General features: G+C 35.1%; 2 long non-coding RNA genes across 2 annotated transcripts; both read right to left on the reverse strand.

Annotated features, from left to right (window-relative positions):
• Positions 1 to 3,177: 3,177 nt before the first annotated feature.
• LOC130987122 (uncharacterized) lies at positions 3,178 to 6,751 on the reverse strand. The gene is made up of 3 exons (XR_009089577.1): positions 5,889 to 6,751; positions 3,969 to 4,035; positions 3,178 to 3,452 (listed from the first exon to the last, which is right to left on the reverse strand). It is a non-coding gene; the product is annotated as an uncharacterized LOC130987122 (long non-coding RNA).
• Positions 6,752 to 13,910: 7,159 nt separating this feature from the next.
• On the reverse strand, positions 13,911 to 15,763 carry LOC130987125 (uncharacterized). Its single transcript, XR_009089578.1, has 2 exons — positions 14,773 to 15,763; positions 13,911 to 14,370 (listed from the first exon to the last, which is right to left on the reverse strand). It is a non-coding gene; the product is annotated as an uncharacterized LOC130987125 (long non-coding RNA).
• Positions 15,764 to 21,270: the final 5,507 nt, after the last annotated feature.

A 21,270-nucleotide genomic window follows, 5' to 3' on the forward strand; every position in this document is an offset into this window, starting at 1 on the left:
AGCTCTGGAAAGGGAAGTGCAGAGCTGAAAATCAGCTCTGCATTAGCGAGCTCTGAAAAAGTGCAGAGCTGAAAAGTCAGCTCTGCATAAGTTGACTCTGTTGATCTTTAGCTCTGCTCTGTCAAATTTACTTTGGCGATCATGGCAGAGCTGGAAGTCAGCTTTGGCGGTCATGGCAGAGCTGGAAGTCAGCTTTCGCGGTCATGACAGAGCTGAAACTCAGCTCTGGCAGTCATAGCAGAGCTGGAAGTCAGCTCTGGAAATTTAGCTCTGGCGAGAGTAACTCTGCTCTGGAACTTAAGCGGACTCTGGTGCGTCAGCTCTGCTCTGAAGATTTTAGCTATGCATAGGGAAGTTCAGCTCTGGAAATTTCGACTCTGACTCTGCAAGTCAGGTCTGCTCTGGGCGATAGAGCTATCCTCGCAGCTCAGCTCTGGCGACAGAGCTATCCTCGTAGCTCAGCCCTGGCGACAGAGCTATCTTCGCAGCTCAGCTCTGGCGACAGAGCTATCCTCGCAGCTCAGCCCTGGCGACAGAGCTATCCTAAAAACGTCATTCTTAACCCAAAATCTCCAAAATTGCACTTTTCCATCTATAAAACCTAAATCTCCTGCAAAGCATAAAACAAACCATAAAATGCACCAATTTCCAGAAGATTTAACTTAATTATGCATATGCAAACCCCTAAAATTAGAACAATTAAGCATAAATCAAATATTTTTATATAATATTAATTAAACAAGTGGGACATCCCAAAATGAAATAAGGGACTAATTTCATGGAACGGATGGAGTAATTCGCAATTAACTTAAAAGTGATTAATTGAACATTTAATATATATATATATATATATATATATATATATATATATAGGGTTAGCTTCTATAGAAAAACCCTTTAAGAGTAAGAATTGAGAATAAATCACTTTCATTCATTAACTCATTTCAGATTAAGTCAAAAGTCTGATTTATTAATTAGCAGATTATGAAATAATGTGTTTTTCGGTGAGAAGAGGTTAAAACAGTCATTTGGATTTCTGCCAGATTCTTGATTAATATCAAATCCCGTAAATTTCTTCATTTCCATTGAAACAATGATTCAAAAAAAATTCTATGAATTGCATTTAGATATTTTGGCAGCAAACTTTCTTTTTCAGAATTATACAACATTTGAACTTGTTTGAGAAACAAAAATTGGGGCGCCGATCTGAAGAAGGTTTATTTTTCAAAGAACTTTGCTGGTGCATTGATATTGAATTGATGGGCGAACTGTATTCGTAAGTACATTCGATGATTCTTTTTTTTTCTGGATTTTGTCTGGGTTTATGTATAGCTTATGGGTTTCTCTTTGTTTGTTCGGATTTCTTTGGTTATCTAGTTAGCTTGTTCGAATATTATTGGGAGTTTTCTTGTTCTGTTCCTTTTTATTTATTTTAACAGCATTTGAATTTGTATTCATATTTCGAACAACCGATAATTACATTACCACCCAATTAGCCGAACAAAGTATTTTTTGTTGTATTTTTTTTTTTGAATTCGTCCGAACATCTGGGTTTTCGCGGGAGTCTGATTTCCTTTCTCTGGTTTTTGCAACATGACTTTGAAAATGTTTGAAAAACGAATGATTACTGAGTTGTTCAATAGATTAAAACGGAAACAGACTTTTGATTGTGTTCCCAAACAATTGATTAGCTAATTTATCTAATTTTTTAATCATGACTGTTCAACAACATTCTAATACAACTTCATCAATTTGTCGAATAACATACATTTAGGCAAAAGATGTCCAAGATATTTTGGGTGCTGGAATTTGAAAGATAATAGTGTAATACGGACTTATTAAATTGTTATGTATGTTATGTGCATAATATATTATGTGTAAGTTCACTAAAAATATATAATTAGTTTATCAAACTTATTAAATTGTCTAAAAGGGAAAGAATATTTGAAATGATGATGTGAGTGGTGCCACTCTGCCGACACGTGATAATGATGTTACTCTTTCAGATAATACCCATGTATGTAATGCTTAGGAGGTGGATGTGTTCAATATACTTATGATTTTATTTGTAAAAAATTATTTAGCTATTTTTTTTAAATAAAGATTCATTTGGTAAATATATTCAATTATATTCCTTTGGTATATATATAACAATTTTCTTGGCAGGTGGACTCAAATGTGCCGAACGCAGGATCAAAGATCATTTTGAGAAAATCTGATCGAGTATAACTTTTATATATAATTATTGTAATAAGTATATTAGCTTGGAACATATTATTTTAACGGGAGTGTGTCATAGTTTTTTGGATATTTTAATGAAATTTTCAATGTATTTTAATGAACTTATATTTATTTGTGTCGAATTTAGTGTGTGTGGGAGAATGTATAGACGATTGTCAAGTGACAAATTAAATTTACATTAAAAAATTGTTATTAACTAAACAAAAATTAAAACTTTGAAATTTACGAAATTGAAAAAATAAAATTATATTGAAACAATGGAAAACTTTGTTAAATTGAATAATTAAATGTAATGTTATAATGGACTTTATTCAAAAACTCATAAAAATTTGTTTTGAACTTTATGCTGCATATAAGAATATTATACAGTTAGTATAATTTTGCTGAACATGATATTCAAAGAAATATTAAACATATTTCATGTATCTAAATTTATTGAAGTATGAATAATTCATAAAAATGGGTAAAGAATATACATGTAGAAGCCAATGAAGTTTTTGCAAAAAACTTGTATAAATTTACCGTCAACGAATTTTTTTAGTGTAATTAGAACACAAAGTAATAGATTTAGAAGAAGAAACATACTCCCTCCGTCCCAATAATCATGTCCCGTTTCTTTTCGGCACGGGTATTAAGGAGAGTAGTATTAAGAAAAAAGTTGTATGGCCCACATATTTATGGGTTTGTTAATTAAATTTTAAGCATTGTTAACAGTCCTCTTCCATTTGTTGTTGCTGGTGGTGGGCGAGCAGCCGGAATAGTGAATGCCGCCGGTGCGAGTCGTCGGAACAGTGAACAGAGAAGAGAGCTTATGAATATGTCACAGCCCGCCCTAACTAGGGATAGTTAGGCCGAGTGATCCACGACTAGGGATGGGGTTAAAGAAGAAGGGGAAGAAAATGGGCGTTATTTATAGCCGTAAAACTTACTCATCTTAATAAAACTCGTCATTTTTATTCATTAATACTCAATTGAAAACAGTCTATGAAAGACAGCATAAAACTTAATTAATATCATTAATCAAGTTATACATCATATGAAACCATTCTCTTAAGACTCAAAGTATGACATAACATACTATAACATCAACAACATCTTGCAGCGGAAAGTAGCTAGACATATGTATGAAGACATATTCTAGACAGGTTAACTATTTATTAACAACCCTGGAGACTCCGCTCATTGCAGCACCATCATCACATCAGCTCAACCTGCACATTTAGAAAACATATGCAGGGCTGAGTACAAAAGCACTCAGTGGGCACGTATGCCTAGGTATAAAAAATACATGCTTCAAAACTGTAAATTGTCATGCCATCATCATCAGTACAGCAAGGGAGTTTTTCGCTAAAAATGCCCAAGCTTACTAAGTTCATTTGTGATTCTTAAAGTTCGTCTGATCAGACTAAGTTCTTTTGTAATCTATCATATCTGAAACTGTGTGCCGGAGAGGTGGCCACCTCTCACGGTCACTTGACCGGCCAACCCGCTAGATGACTCACGGTCACTGGTGTACACTAGCCCTGGCAGGATAGCTATCAACTGCTCAGGACCCGAATTTGATTGCATCATTGGCAAAGCCAAAGCAGATAGATATCATACTAAAATTGAAACATTTTATGGCAAGACAATACTTGAAATAACTTTAACTCAAAGATTTTATCATGAAATAACTTGCTTGAACGTAACATTTAAACTCATTTGATATATATGAAAGTAATGCCCACCTCGTTGTGTCTCTGTATCAATGAGTAACGTCACTCTCTCCCTCAAGTCGTTACTTCCCAACAGGACCTTCATCGTTATGAAGAATTGGTGAGAAGTTATAAAAGAAACCTCGATTAATAATCTAATTTCTTTTATGAAACATTAGTATCTCTAATGTTCATCTCTCTTGATTGTTAATCAATATAACAATTATTATCTCTCGTCATTACTCATTAATTATAACATCCTTATGTTATAATTAGTAGCGCTTCAATTAAAAGAAATATTTAACACATCGAAAAGTCCACTTTCTTAGCAGATCTATTCGCTCTCATCTCGTCTAATTAACCAATTAGAAAGTTAAACTTTCCATTAGGCATGTATTTGAGTCACGGGTCAACAAGAATCGACTATGCTCAAATTCTAATTTCACTAAAAATTTCGGCATGACCTATTCATATATAATGTCAGCCACGAGATTTCAACGCGTGAATCTCACTACGTGAACTCGTCTCTCGACTCAAAACTTAACATCTTGACATCTTTTCAACGCAACCCAAACAATTCAAAATCATCAAAACTCTTTATCAGTAAACTATCATTTATACTCGACACCAATTGTTCGAGTGTCAGATACCAACATTTATGTGCGTTAATCATAACTCTCACAACTCACACCATTTAGTCATATCGTATCATCCATCAAAACAAATATAATCAAGTTATTTTCTAGAAAGTTTTGCTGTTTTTGTGTCATCTTTAAAACTTCATAACAACCAACTCAATCATCATAAACTCTCATACCAATTGATCTCAAAAACTTCATGAAGTGTAGTTCACTCTAAAAATGGTAGTTAACCAAAAAGGTTAAAGATTTTTGGAGATATTGCTCTTTTAGTGCAGGCTGTCAATGATTGACAGTTTCTGCCAATTTTGTTTAGGCCATTAGAAACCAAGGCGAACCTTAATAAAATTCCATCAAATTTAATCAGCCAAAACTAAAGGTATCCTTGAAGATTTGGTTAAAATTTCACAAGAGAAAACGTTCATATGATCTGCCAAATAAACAATGAAACTCATACACTTTTACTGTTGGACAAATATGACAGCAGAACAGAGCATTTTTGAAATAATAAACTGCTCTGTTTCAGAGATCATAAAAATCGAAATCTTATGTTTTTAGAAAAGTATTGAAGTCTAGTTTCGTTTAAAAAAAACGGTGATGCAAAATCCTTCATGGATTAATAGATATAAACGTTTTTGTGAAGTCTACCAACAGTTAACAGATTCTGTCAAGGATTTTTCAAAATATCTTTAAAATAGCAAACATCATCCAAAAGACATGAAATTTTGCGGCGACGAAATACACATATCATAGATAAACATACTAAAATTTCAGAGCCATCAAGCAATGAAAACTCATCGAAACATAAGCTTGAAACTGCTGTAAAATTTTGACAGAATTCCAGTTTTAATTTCGTTCAACAATTATCATCCATAAATTGTAAATCAATTAGCATGCTCATGTGATATCGTAGAACACATATACACAATAATATTCATTATGCAACGTCCCAAACTTCACGAATTTAAATAATCATACTCTAAAAACTTATACAATTTTCGTGCTTGGAAAAATACGAATTTAATATATATCGATTCTAGCATACCCCTAAGCACAAATATCAAGTCAAAACGATCAAACAAAAATCGAAAGACAAGCTAATATGTGAAAAACGGGGCTGCCCTCATGGGTTTCATAGCTACGGTCCGTTCCGTTCTTACTCCCTTCATTAAACATGCTCAACATCTACCCAAGAACAACATACTAAAATTTCACGACGATCCGACGTCGTTTCAAAATAAAGTCGAGAATCGACGTTTTTCGACGTCGACGAAAATCGAAAAGAAAACCATCAAAACGTAGGTAGAGATCTTACCTACTTAGATACGTGATCGAAAAGATGATCGGCGCTCGTCTCGGTGCTCAAATCGGAAGTCAAAAGCTTGAGCTTAAGCTAAAATGAAAATGGCGTGAAGTGTGTGTGTGTTTTAGGTGTTGTGTGTGTGAATGTGTTTGTTGTTGTGTGAGTTGGCTGATATAGCCGTGTAATAAATGTGAGTGGGTGGGTTTGGTTGGTTGGGGGGTGGTTTGGGGTAGGGTAGGTTTAGATATTTAGGATATTAACCCGTTAGTCGTTAAATATCTCGTTTCGTCTCGTTTTAACGACTAACTACCCATACTCTTCGTTACTCGCCCTCTCAACCTCTACTCACTTTCATTGCACTCGTAATTCTATATAAATAAAGAAAACGCAAGCTCGTTCTCGAAATTCTGATAAACGAGCTCATTTCGTTTATCGAGAAATCCTGATTTACTATTCACTCGTCGTCCAAAAATAAAAACTTTCATTATTGGACTCGTATCGAAAAACTAAGAATATTTCTCGACGACGTGCACATAAGATTTTGAAAGTCGACAAAAAGACGAAATAGCAGTATTTTACTATTCATCGTCAAAAAGTCAAAATTTTGAAAAACGTCTTAACGGACTCAGATCTCACTTCCGAGTTCATCATTCTCATTCAAATAATTATCTCGAATTATTCAAATACTCAAACTCAAATACGGATATAAAATCTCACATCATTCTCACATCATCGAAAGAACATCTCAACATCTTAAAAAAAATAACAAGAAAACTTCATATAACTCCTCATCTCTTTACAAAGTAAATCAAACAAGGGATCTAAACCCTAATTACTCAAACTCAAGAAATTAAACACGTCATCAAAAGCCCGGGTATTACAGAATACCACAACCTAAACACCAAAACACCATAATTTCGATACAGTGAAACAGAGGAGAGAAATCTTTCAATTATAAACACCAAAACACAAATCAAAAAATGGAAATCTTTCAATTTCTGAAATTAAAACAACAAAAATAAAAAACTAACAATTATGAACACCAAAACACCACCATCTCTCGGCCGACGGCGAGAGGTGGTGGGTGAGAGCCGGAGGCGGAGGGCAGCAACAGTTGCGGCGGCGCAAGGGTGGAGGCGAGCCCTAATTTCTGGAAAAAAAAGAGTAGGAGAGAGGAGGCAGCCGAGGGCGAGAGGTGGTGGGCGAGAGCCGGAGGCGGAGGACAGCGGCGGCGCAAGGGTGGAGGCGAGGCTAATTTCCGGCGAGCCCTAATTTCTGGAAAAGAAAAAAAAAAGAGTTGGAGAGAGGAGGCGGTGAGGCGAAGTGAGAAGAGGGGTGATGGGCGCTCTACGCCGCCGCTGCAACGAGCTCGCGAGGGTGGCAGGGGCGGCGCAAGGGTGGAGGCGAGAGGGCGGCAAATGCAGCGGTGGGCGCTCTTCAGATGCAAATGCAGAGGGCGGCGCAAGGGTGGAGGGGAGAGGACGCAAGGGTGGAAGTGGGAGGGCGGCGAGGTGGCGCGATGGTGGAGGTGGGTGGGCGGTGGAGGTGGGAGGTGGGAGATGACGATTTGAGAGAGAAGAGAGAAGTGAGGAGAGAGAGAGAGAGGGGGGGAGGGGGGCAGGTGGGTTGGTATGTGAGAGGAGAGAGAGATAATTAAATCTATTAATTGTATGCTAATTAATGCTAAAAAAGGAAAGGGGACTTGAATATTGGGACGGCCCAAAAAGGAATACGGGACTTGAATATTGGGACGGATGGAGTATCTTTTATTAAATATTCCAAAAATATTTTGATTTGGTTTAGATTTATTATGGTAACTATCGGTTACTCTTAAAAAGTAATTTACAAGGTTATCCTTTCTATTAAAATGGGCGTATGAAATGTGATTAAATTAGTGCCGTTAGATTGCAAGTAATTAAAGGTTAGGATTGCTTCTCACTTCTCAACATATTTGTGCTTCTCAATTGAACCTTTGCCTATATATATATATATATATATATATATATATATATATATATATATATATATATATATATATATGGGAGAGTTCAATGGAGACCACTCCCCTATATAGAGAATGAAGACCAAATCATGTGCGTTGATTCAAGAACATCATACGGTCCTGATTTGACTGATTTAACTAGCTAATTTTCGGCCATTATAATTCATTAAGGTTAAGATTGTAATTTGATAATATGCATATCCATTTTTAGCTCAAAATAGATCTTATCAAATCTCATATTTATGGTTAATTATTATTAATATACGTTTGTTACAACTCAGAAATGCATTACCAGCATTTCGTCTATCTTTTCCATCATTTCCAATCTTCTCGTCAATTCCAATTCACCATTGAAGAAGATTTTGCAAGTCGCAGAATATTTCATGGAAACGCAAGGTTATTTTATATTTCGTTGTTGATGCATCAGTTCGCAAGGGTGAAGATAGTTGTTGTTGATGCATCAGTTTGAAATCTTTTTAAAATCTATAGTTTTTTAGTGTTTTTTAATACATATTTCATGGGTTTGACGAGAATTTTCTGCTCATTTAGAGATTCCATATGGTTTAAGTTCATAATACAAGTTCAATACATTAGACCATGTTCAATTATTCATAAGCAACGTTCATTGAAACAATGAATATGTTCAATATACATGTTCAATAAACCAAACTATATTCGTCAGATTCATAAGCAACGTTCAATATACTACACCAAGTTCAATGCGCATGTTCAATACACTAGACCATGTTCACTTATTCATAAGCAACGTTCATTGAAACAATGAACATGTTCAATATGCATGTTCAAATGTTCGTCAGATTCCTGGTGAGTATCAATTCATTGAATGTTCAATATACTACACCATGTTCATCAGATGCATAAGAAACGTTCATTGAAACAATGAATATGTTCAATATACATGTTCAATATATTACACCAAGTTCGTCAGATTAATAAGCAACGTTCAATGCGCATGTTCAATATACTACACATGTTCAGAAACATTCATCACTAATTTGTCTTCCAAATCTCTTGACCATAGTGACCATTCATTCTGGACCGTGACTTCAATGGGTACACGAGTGTCAATCCTATGAACATAATAGAGATCAATACAGTCAATATCAAGACTCTTCAAGCTCGCCTCGCATGCAGACCTCACATATTCTGGGTCACCACATATTTCCCTTTGCCCATCCTTGTGTACAATCCCAAACTTAGAAGCCATTTGGACTTTCTCCTTCATTCCCCCTTTCAAAGCCTGCAACAATTCCAACAGACTAGTTCATTCAAAACTTGACTTAATCATTGCAAGAAATTGTAACCAGAATATATGCAACGCCTCCATGAGAACCTCATAAACCAAATTATGTCCATAAGCATCGTTCATTGAAACATTGATTTTAGAATCTATGAACTTACAACTGCCAGATCCAGCCGTGGCGAAATTGCATCTATCTCTCTAGGCCACCGAACAGAACTACTGTGCACAACACCGACCGTTGCGCGAATTAGCCGGCCGCACAAGGCGCGGCCTTCACTTCTAGTATCCAGACTTTTCTCCCGACGCCGAGCAGCACGCTGACCCCTTTGTGGTGAGAGAGGGAAGGTGACGCAGCGGACAGAGGCAGACGCTAGGCCATCCGCTGTCGGAGACGCGAGAGAATGATGAGGAAAGGCGGCGGTGGTGGCGCTCCTTCCTTGGTCGTCCGCTGTCGGAAACGCGAGAGACGGATAAGAGGGAGGCGAGCGGTGGCGGTGGCGTTCCCTAATTGACCGTCTGCCATTGGTTACGCGAGAGAGAGACGACGCCGGAGGTGGTTCTCGGCGATGAAGCATTTTGGCAAAATGGAGATTAAAAACTGAGTGCAGACTTTCATAAATTGATTCAGCGATGAAGATATTTCATGAAACCTAGAATATTGCTCCATTATAACAGATTAGATCACACCATAATCGAATTTGCGTAATTTCTGGGATTGGATCAACATACCAAATTCAGTTAGTTCAAGATTACATAATTGTCCTTCTGCGATTAATAAAGGATAACTAAACAATTTTTAATTACATTAAAAATCATATCAGGAAATAATATGGACCCTTGATTGAGATTAGATGAATGGACTAGATGTGGTCTTTGTTCTTTATCTATAGAAGTGGTTGTCATAGAATGCTACCCTATATATATATATATATATATATATATATATATATATAAGAAAAAGGTTCAATAGAGAAAGGTAAATGTTGAAAGAAGATAGAAACAATCTCATCCATTAATTATGATCCATCAACGGTCAATAATTAAGAATAAATCTCGTATTCAAATTTTGATAAACATATATATGTGTGTGTGTACTTTTTTGGTACATCACTAAAATATTAGCAAAAGTGAGACGAGATTAACTTGCGTATTGTGGGCCAGGGTTCATTTGCCAATAGATAAAGTCATTTACGGAGAGCATGACCAATGAACATAAAGAGCCCGTTATAATTGCATTGGAATTTGCAATGATAGCAAAATTCAAAGGTTTCATTTTTATTAATTAGTCTAAGTTGTTAATTTATTTTTATTACCTAATATGAATTTTCAATCTACTAAGACAATTAACATTTTATTAGAGGATTAACAAAAGTTTCCACTATGAAGAAGAGTTAGAGGGTTTTTTAGGACAATAATATAGGTAGATTTGGAAATTAGGACAAATATTTTTAGGCTTGTAAAAATAAGACACTAATTAATAAGCATTGCACCCGCAGGACATTTCTCGGCGCAATATCGAATTTTCGGGCTTACCCGCATGGACCAAGAACATGACATCCTATCTAGAGCCCTAAAAATGACGTGATTGCCACATAATCAATACCTTCGTGCCGGTTGTCACGTGCTTGGTTCGTGCGGGTAAGCCCAAAAATTGAATTATGGGCTAAGAAATGTCCTGCGGTGCAACACTTATTAGTTAGTATCCTATTTTTATAATTTCAAAAATTTTGTCTTAATTTCCAAATAGACTTAAATCATTATCCTAAAAAATCATCTGACTCCTATAAAGATCGCCATTCGATTTTTTTGTTCTTAGGCGAACGCCACTCGATTTTTTATTCGGCTTGATATTGAGGAAGTGAAAGATTTTATTCAAAGGTCAATAAATATATTTACCATTCATAGTTTGTTTTTCTATCCCACTTAAATAATGTCTTACATTTTCTTTTGATGATTTTGACATATTTAAATGGCCTTAAGGCATTAAGTCGACTACTGATATTTTTAGTTGCATGTACTCAAGATTTGGAAAATGACAAGTTGTCCAATACTTCTTTGACGCGAACCATTAAAGATATCATCAATGAGGTAAAATAATATCAATATACATATTAAATTATTAATGTATATTTCAGAATAGTGTTAGTGTGTTACAAATATTTGTCTTACTATTTCTCTATCAATTTATAGGGTAACACCTACACATGCAAAGAGACGATAATCGATTTTCACCCAATAGAATCATAGAATCATAGTATTATGAAGCATGCAAAAATGAAATATGATATAAAGGGGTTTCAAAGAGAAGTAAAGCTGGAGATCATTGCAAAAACATCGTATTATTAATTTATTTATTTTATTTCAAAATCCTTAAAAACTATTTTACATCTATGATAACTTAGAATATATGATGCTACGAATTTTTTATATTATTTGATTTAACTGATGGGCTTTTACTTTGTCAAAAATGTCATTTTTACATTGATGGTCAAACACATCCACATACGATTATCACTCATTCTTGCAAATTCTAATTGAAAAAAACAAATAAAATATAATAAATTACTTGAAATCTAACAAAATTTCGACAGCATAACCCCACTATCATAACTACCAAGTGCTCGACTTTACCAGCAGCTATAGTGACCATAGTGGTCCTAATTTACTAAGCCTATACTAGGTCTACCCGGCCCCCCAATGTCGAAGCAATAATACAATACAAATAAAAGCAATAAAAATCAGGGTAATTAAAATAAAAACAATCATTTGCTGGGAGAAGATCCTTAAGAAATAATCAATTTCTATCCCAAAGGGAGAAGATCCTTAAGAAATTGATTAAATCTATCCCACAATATATATAATAACATAACATTTCATAAACACATAGCACATAACATTTAATTTAACAAAATTATCCAACATATATAAATTATTCTAACAAAACAACTTAAACTAACAACTTAAACTAATTGATTAAAATTAATATAATTTAAAATTAATCAAGCTTCATAATTTAAAATTAAACTAACAACATATATTAATTGATTAATATAATTTAAAATTATTCATGCTTCATATAATTTAGTTTTAAACAAAGCCAATTATAAATTAATTAACTATATATAACAAATAAATCTATTTAATTAACATATAATTAAATAAATAAATAAGAGAAGCGTACGGTGGTGGTTTCCGGCGGGTGTCGTGACGAAGGCGGCGAAACGAGGTCGTCGAACTACAACAAAGAATATAAGTGAAAATTAAATAATTATATATATAATTAAAATGAGATATATATATATATATATATATATAGATCAACAGAGAGAGAGAGAGATACCTGGGCGGCGGCGGTCGGCGGCGGCGGCAGTCGGCAGGTGGAGACCGGAAGCAGCAGCAGTAGGGGGGGGGGGGTTCTGTGTTTGTGCGGCGCAAAACTGAAAAAAGAAGGAAGACGCGTAACCTATATTTTACACATTACCGATGGCAATTGCCGTCGCTAGCGACGGCGAAATCGCCATCGGTAATTGTGTAAAATTAAAGATTTATTGTAAATTTAAAAATCACCGGCGGCGTCGTCGTCGCTAATTACCAGCGGTGATTTGGCCATCGGTAATTGGCCGGTAATTTCGAAAATGCGGGTCGCCTGAAATGCCGCCGCCGGTAATTACCGACGGCAAAATCGCCGCCGGTAATTTCTGTCGTTATTTACACGTTTTTTTGTAGTGTTACATGTTCACATTTCGTGAAAACAAATAAATTTTATTTTTTAATCTCATTATTTGCTTTATATTTTATGTGATAAGCAACATTGACTTTTATGCATATGTCTACCGGACCCTTAACACTAACATCTAAATTTATTTTATTAAAAATAAGCAAGCACTTCCTTGGATAATTTTTTAGTTGTTTATATGTGAAAAAATATTGCTATTAGATATTTTAGAAAATATGTTGTTCATCTTCTTTTCGTTTCTTGCATAAATAATACACCATCTGTCCCAATTTTTAGTATCCGATTTTTTTTTTTTATCATCTCACATTTTGGTATCCATTTCTATTTTTAGTAAAAGTAAGTGGGACTCTTCCTCCACTTTAATTATTTTAACATTCACATAAAAAGTGGGACCCTTATTCCACTCACAACACACCCAACCACTTTATTAAAACTCATGTCACTCTCAAATGGATACTAAAAGTTGAGATTGAGGGAGTATGTAGAAAAAGCAACGAAAAATTTAGTTTATTATCTACTCTTTTTATTATTATTATAGTTTGAAATGAAATGTGAACTTATTTTTCAATAATTATTTCATTTATCATAGCATTTATTGTAGTAGCCCGCTCTTTTATTTATGATTTAGATCAGTAAATGTTATATTTATGTATTGTATCTTTCTATTTTATTAATCCAATTATTAATATTATGTTAATTCGGCTCAGATTCTGAATTAAATGTTATATTTATGTATTGTATCTTTCTATTTTATTAATCCAATTATTAATATTATGTTAATTCGGCTCAGATTCTGAATTAAATGTTTTCGCGTGAGACGCCGCGATTCAATTAGTGGACAATCGTTGATTGATTTTCCAGTTATTATTTTTATATGAAATGGTTACATATATATGTATATATTTTCATTATTTTTCTTGAAGTCGTGATTTATTTCCGATTTATGGAACGAATTAAATTAGATGTTGTAGAGATTTTTATAACGAGGCATCGCTATATAGCAGACCCCAAGTTAGAATTTACAGATACAGATTTACCAAGTTGGAAGGATTTTATTTATCACATCACACTTTACAACTTTCTACTTCTACAACCCACCTATTACACCATCAGCTAGAAATAAGGAAGAAAAAGAAAGCAATGGAAGAAAGAAACGTGTGCCTATGCACTGGGGCAACTGCTGTCCAGCAGCTCCCATCCCTCTCTGCACTCCATACAGTACCAACCATGCCAATCCCTCTCTGCACTCCATACAGTACCAACCATGCCAAAGGTACACCTAGGAGGTCTTTCAGCCACCCTAGCCCTATCTCTTTAGCCAACCACCACCTCCGATATCCTTTACCATTTCAGCCAGCAAACACCCTTCACTCATTTCCTTTAGCCAGCCAGAAATGAGAGAGAGAGAGAGAAAGAGAGTTGATTTGCTGCTGCCTGCACTTCTTCAAGAGGTAAGCCTTGTCTTAATTCCTCCACTACCATTCTTGTTCACCTGCATTTATTAAGGGAACAACACATGACTCGTTTCAGTAAATATCCACTGGATTAAATCCAACAACAACAACGAGCAACGCTAAACCCTCACAAGGTATATACTAAGCTCTCTTATTTCGAATCCAGTTTGTATATCATCCAACAAGTATGTTATTTTCTAAAGAATTCAGAGTAAGCATAAATGACGTAGTCATTTTACCCATATAGAAACAACAGACTTCACTTACACAAGATTATAGAAAAACAAGAGCTCACTAGACTCATGAACAATAGCTTTAGAAATCTCTTTCCCCTCCACGACAATCATGTAATGCATAAGGTGTGAAGATGATTCATATTGCATAATAACCATAGAGTTTGAATTGACTTAGCATTTTTGGGGAGAGGTACTTTGCTGTACCTGTTTCTGTAAACCGGGAGAGGGGTGACTTCTTGTTCTGTCAAACTGAGGGGAAGCAACGATGGTGAAGCTTTTACTGTCTCGCCCGAAGTCGAGTAAGGCAGTGGCGTTTTGCGATGACAGGTCGACGATGACTCTCGCCGAATCACAGAGCAGCGACGCCTTGTGGAAAGAGAAACTAGGGCTCAATTCTTTTGAGTTTGTGTATTCTGAAATTGCGGAATTGAGAGGAGGAACGATGGTGCGTCGGCCTCACCATCGCTCGGAAGAGCAACGGCGGCGGTTCGCGGTGCCTTCACCTAGCACCGACAGCGACGGAAGGAGCCGACCTCGTCGGACCTCAGAACGGCGACAGAAGCGACCCCGCTCGCCGGTTGCCCGGTGACGACGGCGGAGGCGATTTCTGATTTGGGAAATTAGGGCTCACCTCCTTTCTGCCTCGCATCTGTGAAGTGAGAGGAGGGACGCCGATTTTCAGGAGACGGCAAAGCCGAAGAGCGGCGTCGACTCCGCCGGAATTTCTGAAGCGTGATCGAGCCCAGGCAGTGGCGGCGATGTCGCCTGAGCCGAAGAAACCTAGGGCTCGGTTGGGTTGCTTCGTCGAGACTGAGGAAGGTGAATCGTATGAGAGCAGCGGCGCCCTCAATCGGACATGATCTCGTCGGGGTCATTCGCGGCGGAGGCCGCAAGAAGATGATGGCTGCGCGGTCCTGTGTTATGCGTGAGAGAGAGGAGAGTAAGAGTGATTTGAGAAAAAGATAGGCTGATGTTCAGCCGTGTTGAGGAAAATAGGAATGGGAATTGGGCCATCCTTTTATTTTGAAATGGGCTAAGTGTTATGGGCCGACCTTGGGCTGATTGTTTTTTTTAATAGTGGGCTAATTTATTTCCTCAATTGGGCCTAACGGTATTATTTTGTAGATGGACTGCTATATTTATTTATTTTGGGCTTCAGTGTGAGCCCATATTTTCTATTAAATTCTTAATGAGATTGCACTATGTTGGGCTCCTATTAGTAATTGCAGTGTTATTATTTTATTTAGTCCGATTAAGATTATTATGAGATTAATTGGATTTATTTAAAACGAGGTTATGAGATTAGTAAGTTGGTTAGCAAACCCTAAGATGAGTGGATTGATTTAGATTAATAATTTGATCTCATAAGACGAACTTTAATCGTATAGTTGGATTATTATTAACGGAATATGAGTCATGCATAGTTACTTTACGCATTCTCAATATTTGAGGATTTTTACTCGAGCTATATCTTATTTTATGTTCTCGCAATAAAGGTTAAGGCGAGAGTAAGAGCCAGTCAAGAAGTCATTGAGCTATAACAAAGTTTGGTAATCAGGTGGGTTTACTTTCATATATATCAAATGAGTTAAATGTTATGTTTCAACAAGTTATTTCATTTTAAACCTTTGAACTGAAATTATTTTAAGTATTGTCTTGCCATAAATGTTTCAATTTTAGTATGATATCTATCTGCTTTGGCTTTGCCAATGATGCAATCGAATTCGGGTCTTGAGCAGTTGATAGCTATCCTGTCAGGACTAGTGTACACCAATGACCGTGAGTCATCTAGCGGGTTGGCCGGTCAAGTGTCCGTGAGAGGTGGCCACCTCTCACGCACAAAGTTCCAGATATGATAGATTACAAGAGAACTTAGTTTGCAGACGAACTTTAAGAATCACAAATGAATTTAGTAAGCTTGGGCCTTTTAGCTAAAACTCCCTTGTTGTACTGTTTATGATGGCATGACAATTTATATTTTTTACGCAATGATGTGTATATTTAGGCATACGTGCCCACTGAGTACTCCCGTACTCAACCCTACATATATTTCTAAATGTGCAGGTTGAGCAGTAGCTGATGAAGATGAAGTGAAGAGCGGAGCTTTTGTCATAAGTTAAATGAACGAACTCTTGGATGCATGTCTTCATACATGTAATCAGATTATGTTATTCCGCCGCGTACTCTTAGGTATTATGTTCTTTTAGTTAAGTCGGATTCATCCGAACTTACAAGTCTGTTTGAGTCTTTGTGACTAAACATTAGTTATATGGTGAATTTTCCCTTCTTTAGCAATTATTTTAGTTCGATCCTCTAATATTTGATCATTTTCTTTCTATCCCCTCTTCTATCCCCCCTCCTTTAGTCACGATTTCCCGATTTGATTATCTTTAATTAAGTCCGGTCGTGACATTTATACTAATTAAATTCGTTAACATTATCACTTCATAATTATTTAACTTTTTTAAAATATAAATTTTAAAATTATTACACTAAAGGATACCCGTCGAATTCGACAGGTTATCAACTAGTATTATAGTATATAGATATGTTGTTGGGTAGTGTCCATAAATGAAAATAGACTATTTTTTATAAACATATCAAAATAGCAAAAAAATAATTATTTTTGAAGGATGGAGGCAGCACATATTTGTTGGACGCAAGATTTAAACCGTATTATTTGTTGAAACTTATTTTTATACTAACTTATAAGCTGTTTGAAAATTTATTTTGTCAATCACTTAAAAAAAAACTTATAAGCTCTTAATTAAACAGCTTATAAACTATTTTAAATAAACTTTCAAGTTAACGACGTTTTGTCTGGCAAACAACCTTTTACTCACTGTTTGGTAATTTAGTTGGCAAAATCTGGAAGCCCGAGCTTAAAGCCTGGTCCGACCATAATTCACTGTTATACCTTGTAAATGTGAGCGGGAGTTGCCCCTGGTTACCAGGGGCGGATCCAGGAATTTTGTTGGGGGCCGCCCCCGAAAAAATTTTTGGGATATAATATATAGTAATTAATAAATAATTGTTTTTTGTCATTAGATCAACAACAATAATAAAAACCTACAATAGTTTCATTCATTACCATGTCTATTACATTACAAATAATCTATGAATAGACACTTGGCGAACCCGAGCTAGTAATTGTGGAAATAATAAATAATCACCTGGCCCAAAGTTGATCAATGTTGAATTGGGAGAAATTATTTCTCGGATCAAGACACGCCATGCATCTAAGCAAATTAGTGCTAGCTTCGGAAAACCGAGTGTTTAGCTCTTGTATTGTTAGTTCAACAACCTAAAATATTAACAGAGTATTTAGTTTATTATTAGTGCTAGCTTTCAGTCTGTCCCGTTTGTATTTCTTAACAGAGTATTTAGTTTATTACTATTATTTTTAATTTCTATATTAAAAAAAAAAATCAAAATTTGGGGGGGGTGCTCTAGCCCCCCCTAGCCCCCCCATGGATCCGCCACTGCTGGTTACAGTAGCTACTGCTACAATACCTATTTTAAAATTTATTTTTTTGATATTGCCCCGCTACACTGCCTCTATTTTTAGGGTTGTAAACAAACCAAGCCGCTCGCGAATTTTTCGGAGCTCGACTCTAAAAAAGCTCGTTCAAATTCGTTTAGAAAAATTCGATAACTAAACAAACCAAACTTAAGCTTGGTAGTGTTCAACTCGTTAGTTCGTGAACATGTTCGTCAAGTGATTCATCTTGAAAATTATAAATTATTAGTAGATACAACTTATATTTTTCCACTAAAATTAATAATAATTATATTAAATCTTGAATTAACTATGTTTATTATAAGAAAATAATTAATATATTTATTATTTTGAATGAAATAATTTATTTTCAAAAGAAAATAATCATTTTTTTAATAGAACTATAAATTTAGAAAGTTGGTATAAGCTCGTGAGCCTCAAAGTATCCGGTAAATAAAATTCGAGATTCGATTCGATAACAAACAAATCAAACTTGAGCACACCACTATTCAATTCGACTCGATTCGATTACACCCCTATCAATTTTACAATACCGAGGATATAAGCGGAATTTCACCCAATTTTCTATTACGTAGCATTTCATACCAAACAGTGAATTCTCAAATTCATGTTTATCAAACAACTGAATAAGACAGCCACGGCCCATTTCATGTTGTATTTAAATTGGGCTTCTTAATATAGTCAAAACATGACCTTCCAGTCAAACAGGCCCTTAATACTATATTAAGCTCAACTAAATAATCTCTAAATATACTTATTACTGATATAGGCCCAATTTTTTCGTTTGGGCTGCATATTCTTTTTTGAGTCACACATTTGAATGTGATAAGCCCAAGTGATGACCTAAAGAGTTTATTTCATTTGGGCCGTTCATTCAACCGCGACCAACCAAATTTCAATCATCTCCCTTTGGCAGATGCAGGCAAGGATTCAGCTAACCTAGGGTTTAGAGGTATACTTCTCCAGAAGCATTAGATTCGTCTTCTTCCAAATGGATAAATAATGTTTCTTCTTTGTGACAATCAAGGCATGTTCTGTAACACCCCGCTTTTTCCTTGTGTTAAATAATTCATTTTGATGATTTAAAATATGATATTGTTATGCTTTAGTTTATAATCTTGGATTTGAGAGAGTTTGTAGTTGTGCCCCTAATTGAAAGTCAAATAGAAATACATATTGGGTTCTAGAAATTATTTTTGTAGTAAATAGAACTTAATAATTTTCCTTTAATTTGGGCTTTTGGAGAAGCTAGACTAAGAAAAATAAAAATTTGAAAATCTCAATTTGAAATTCACGGTATTTTTTTTATTTAGTGTATCTGTGATAATTAATAAAATTAGCGTTATTTTTATTAAGGTTATTTTTTTGATTTAGTGTATCTGTGATAATTAATAAAATTAGCGTTATTTTTATTAAGCAGAATTAGAGAAGAAGTAGGATTCTGTGAAATAATAAACGTTACCAATACGTTTTTGCACTTCTCTTCTACTGCATTCACAAAATTTCAAATGCTTCCCATTGTTCTCTTCTCACGTCTCCTTCAACTATGGTCTGCATTTTGGAAATTTGGGTTAAACTGACCATTCTTTTCAAGCCATTGTTCTCTTCTCACGTCTCCTTCAACTATGGTCTGCATTTTGGAAATTTAGGTTAAACTAACCATTTTTTTCAAGTAATTTTCTTCGGGTAAGTTACAGCCTTCTGCTAAACACGTTTATTTTTTTCTTTTTCTCCTATTTTGAATCCGGCTATAGCACACGCACACACATGAATACAAATCAAAATCCTTTCCAAGATTTAATTAAAACAAGATCACCGCTTTCGACCCTCTTGGAAATTTAAAGGTGTCATATTTGTGTTTAGTTTTGATTTCAATTTATTATGGATCGGGTATTTTTTTTTTTTTTGTGGTTTGTTTATTAAAAAAAAATAGGGAGAGGACCTACTGCTTGGTCGAGAAGCAATATATCAAATAGTGACTTTTATTAATTATTTCAAAATATGGATTGAGTGATTAACTTTGTAGGAATAGGTTCTCTAAATTTTGTTTCATCCGGCCAAAACTAACAATAATCACTTATTAGTATTTTCTTTAAATAATTAAATTATGTTTAAGCAATATAGTATAGTTTAAACGCAATTACTGATATTCTTTAGAATTGAGGGTTGACTTGAATTAAGAGTATTTCTATGTATTAAATATTTGGAAAGGATTACACATTAATATTTTGGGAAACAGACGAGTTCGATTAAGTGCATAGGTTGGTTAGCTGTTAATTTATATATATATATATGGTGAAGTTGATTTATGATTTATTTATTTTATTAATTATTGTAGTCAGTGGCTATAATGATTCTTTCTCTGAATCACATAAAAAAGAAACGATAGCCAACCTATTCTATTTATGATAACTGATGGATTAAGTTAGTTAAGAGAGATACGAAAATGATTATATTTTTTTTACTCATCTCATAATACTAATTAAACTTTATTTTGTATATTTATAAAAAATTCGGCAGTAAGCTTTATAAGTATAGATATGCATATATTTTTGTGTTGAGATTTGTTGAAGTTCTTATAAAGCTTGTACTTATTAAATTAAATTAGGTTAAATTAGGTGCGAGACAACTAGGGCCCTCGTCTGAGAATTGATTGAGTTTCTTTTGTTGTCTTGGATATTGAGGTGGATGAATTTTCTTCTAACTCAATAAATATGTTTTTAATTGCCACGTGAATTAAAATTGTTTATGAAATATTTTTCTATAAATCCGACGCGTATATTGTGGTTGAGATTCGAGTTTAATTGCATATGGTGAGTATGCGCATTGGTGCTTAAGGCAACGTGACGGTGAGTCACTGATTTCTGGACAACGAGTATGACAGGGTCCTGTGCACAGTTGAGCCAGTCGGTTATCATTATTCCATGCCTGTGTGGATGGATTGCTTGCCTGTGTGACAATGTCGTAAATGATTCCATGTATGTGTGGCTGGATTGTTTGCCTATGTGGCAATGTTGTGGATGGTTCCAAGCTTGTGTGGTTGGATTGTTTGCATGTGTGGCAATGTTGTGAATGGTTTCATGCATGTGTGGCTGGATCGTTTGCCTGTGTGGCAATGTTGAGAATGGTTTCATGCTTGTGTGGCTGGATTATTTGTCTGTGTGGCAATGTTGTGAATGGTT

Source organism: Salvia miltiorrhiza, chromosome 5, assembly GCF_028751815.1.
Source record: "Salvia miltiorrhiza cultivar Shanhuang (shh) chromosome 5, IMPLAD_Smil_shh, whole genome shotgun sequence".
Lineage (NCBI taxonomy): Eukaryota > Viridiplantae > Streptophyta > Magnoliopsida > Lamiales > Lamiaceae > Salvia > Salvia miltiorrhiza.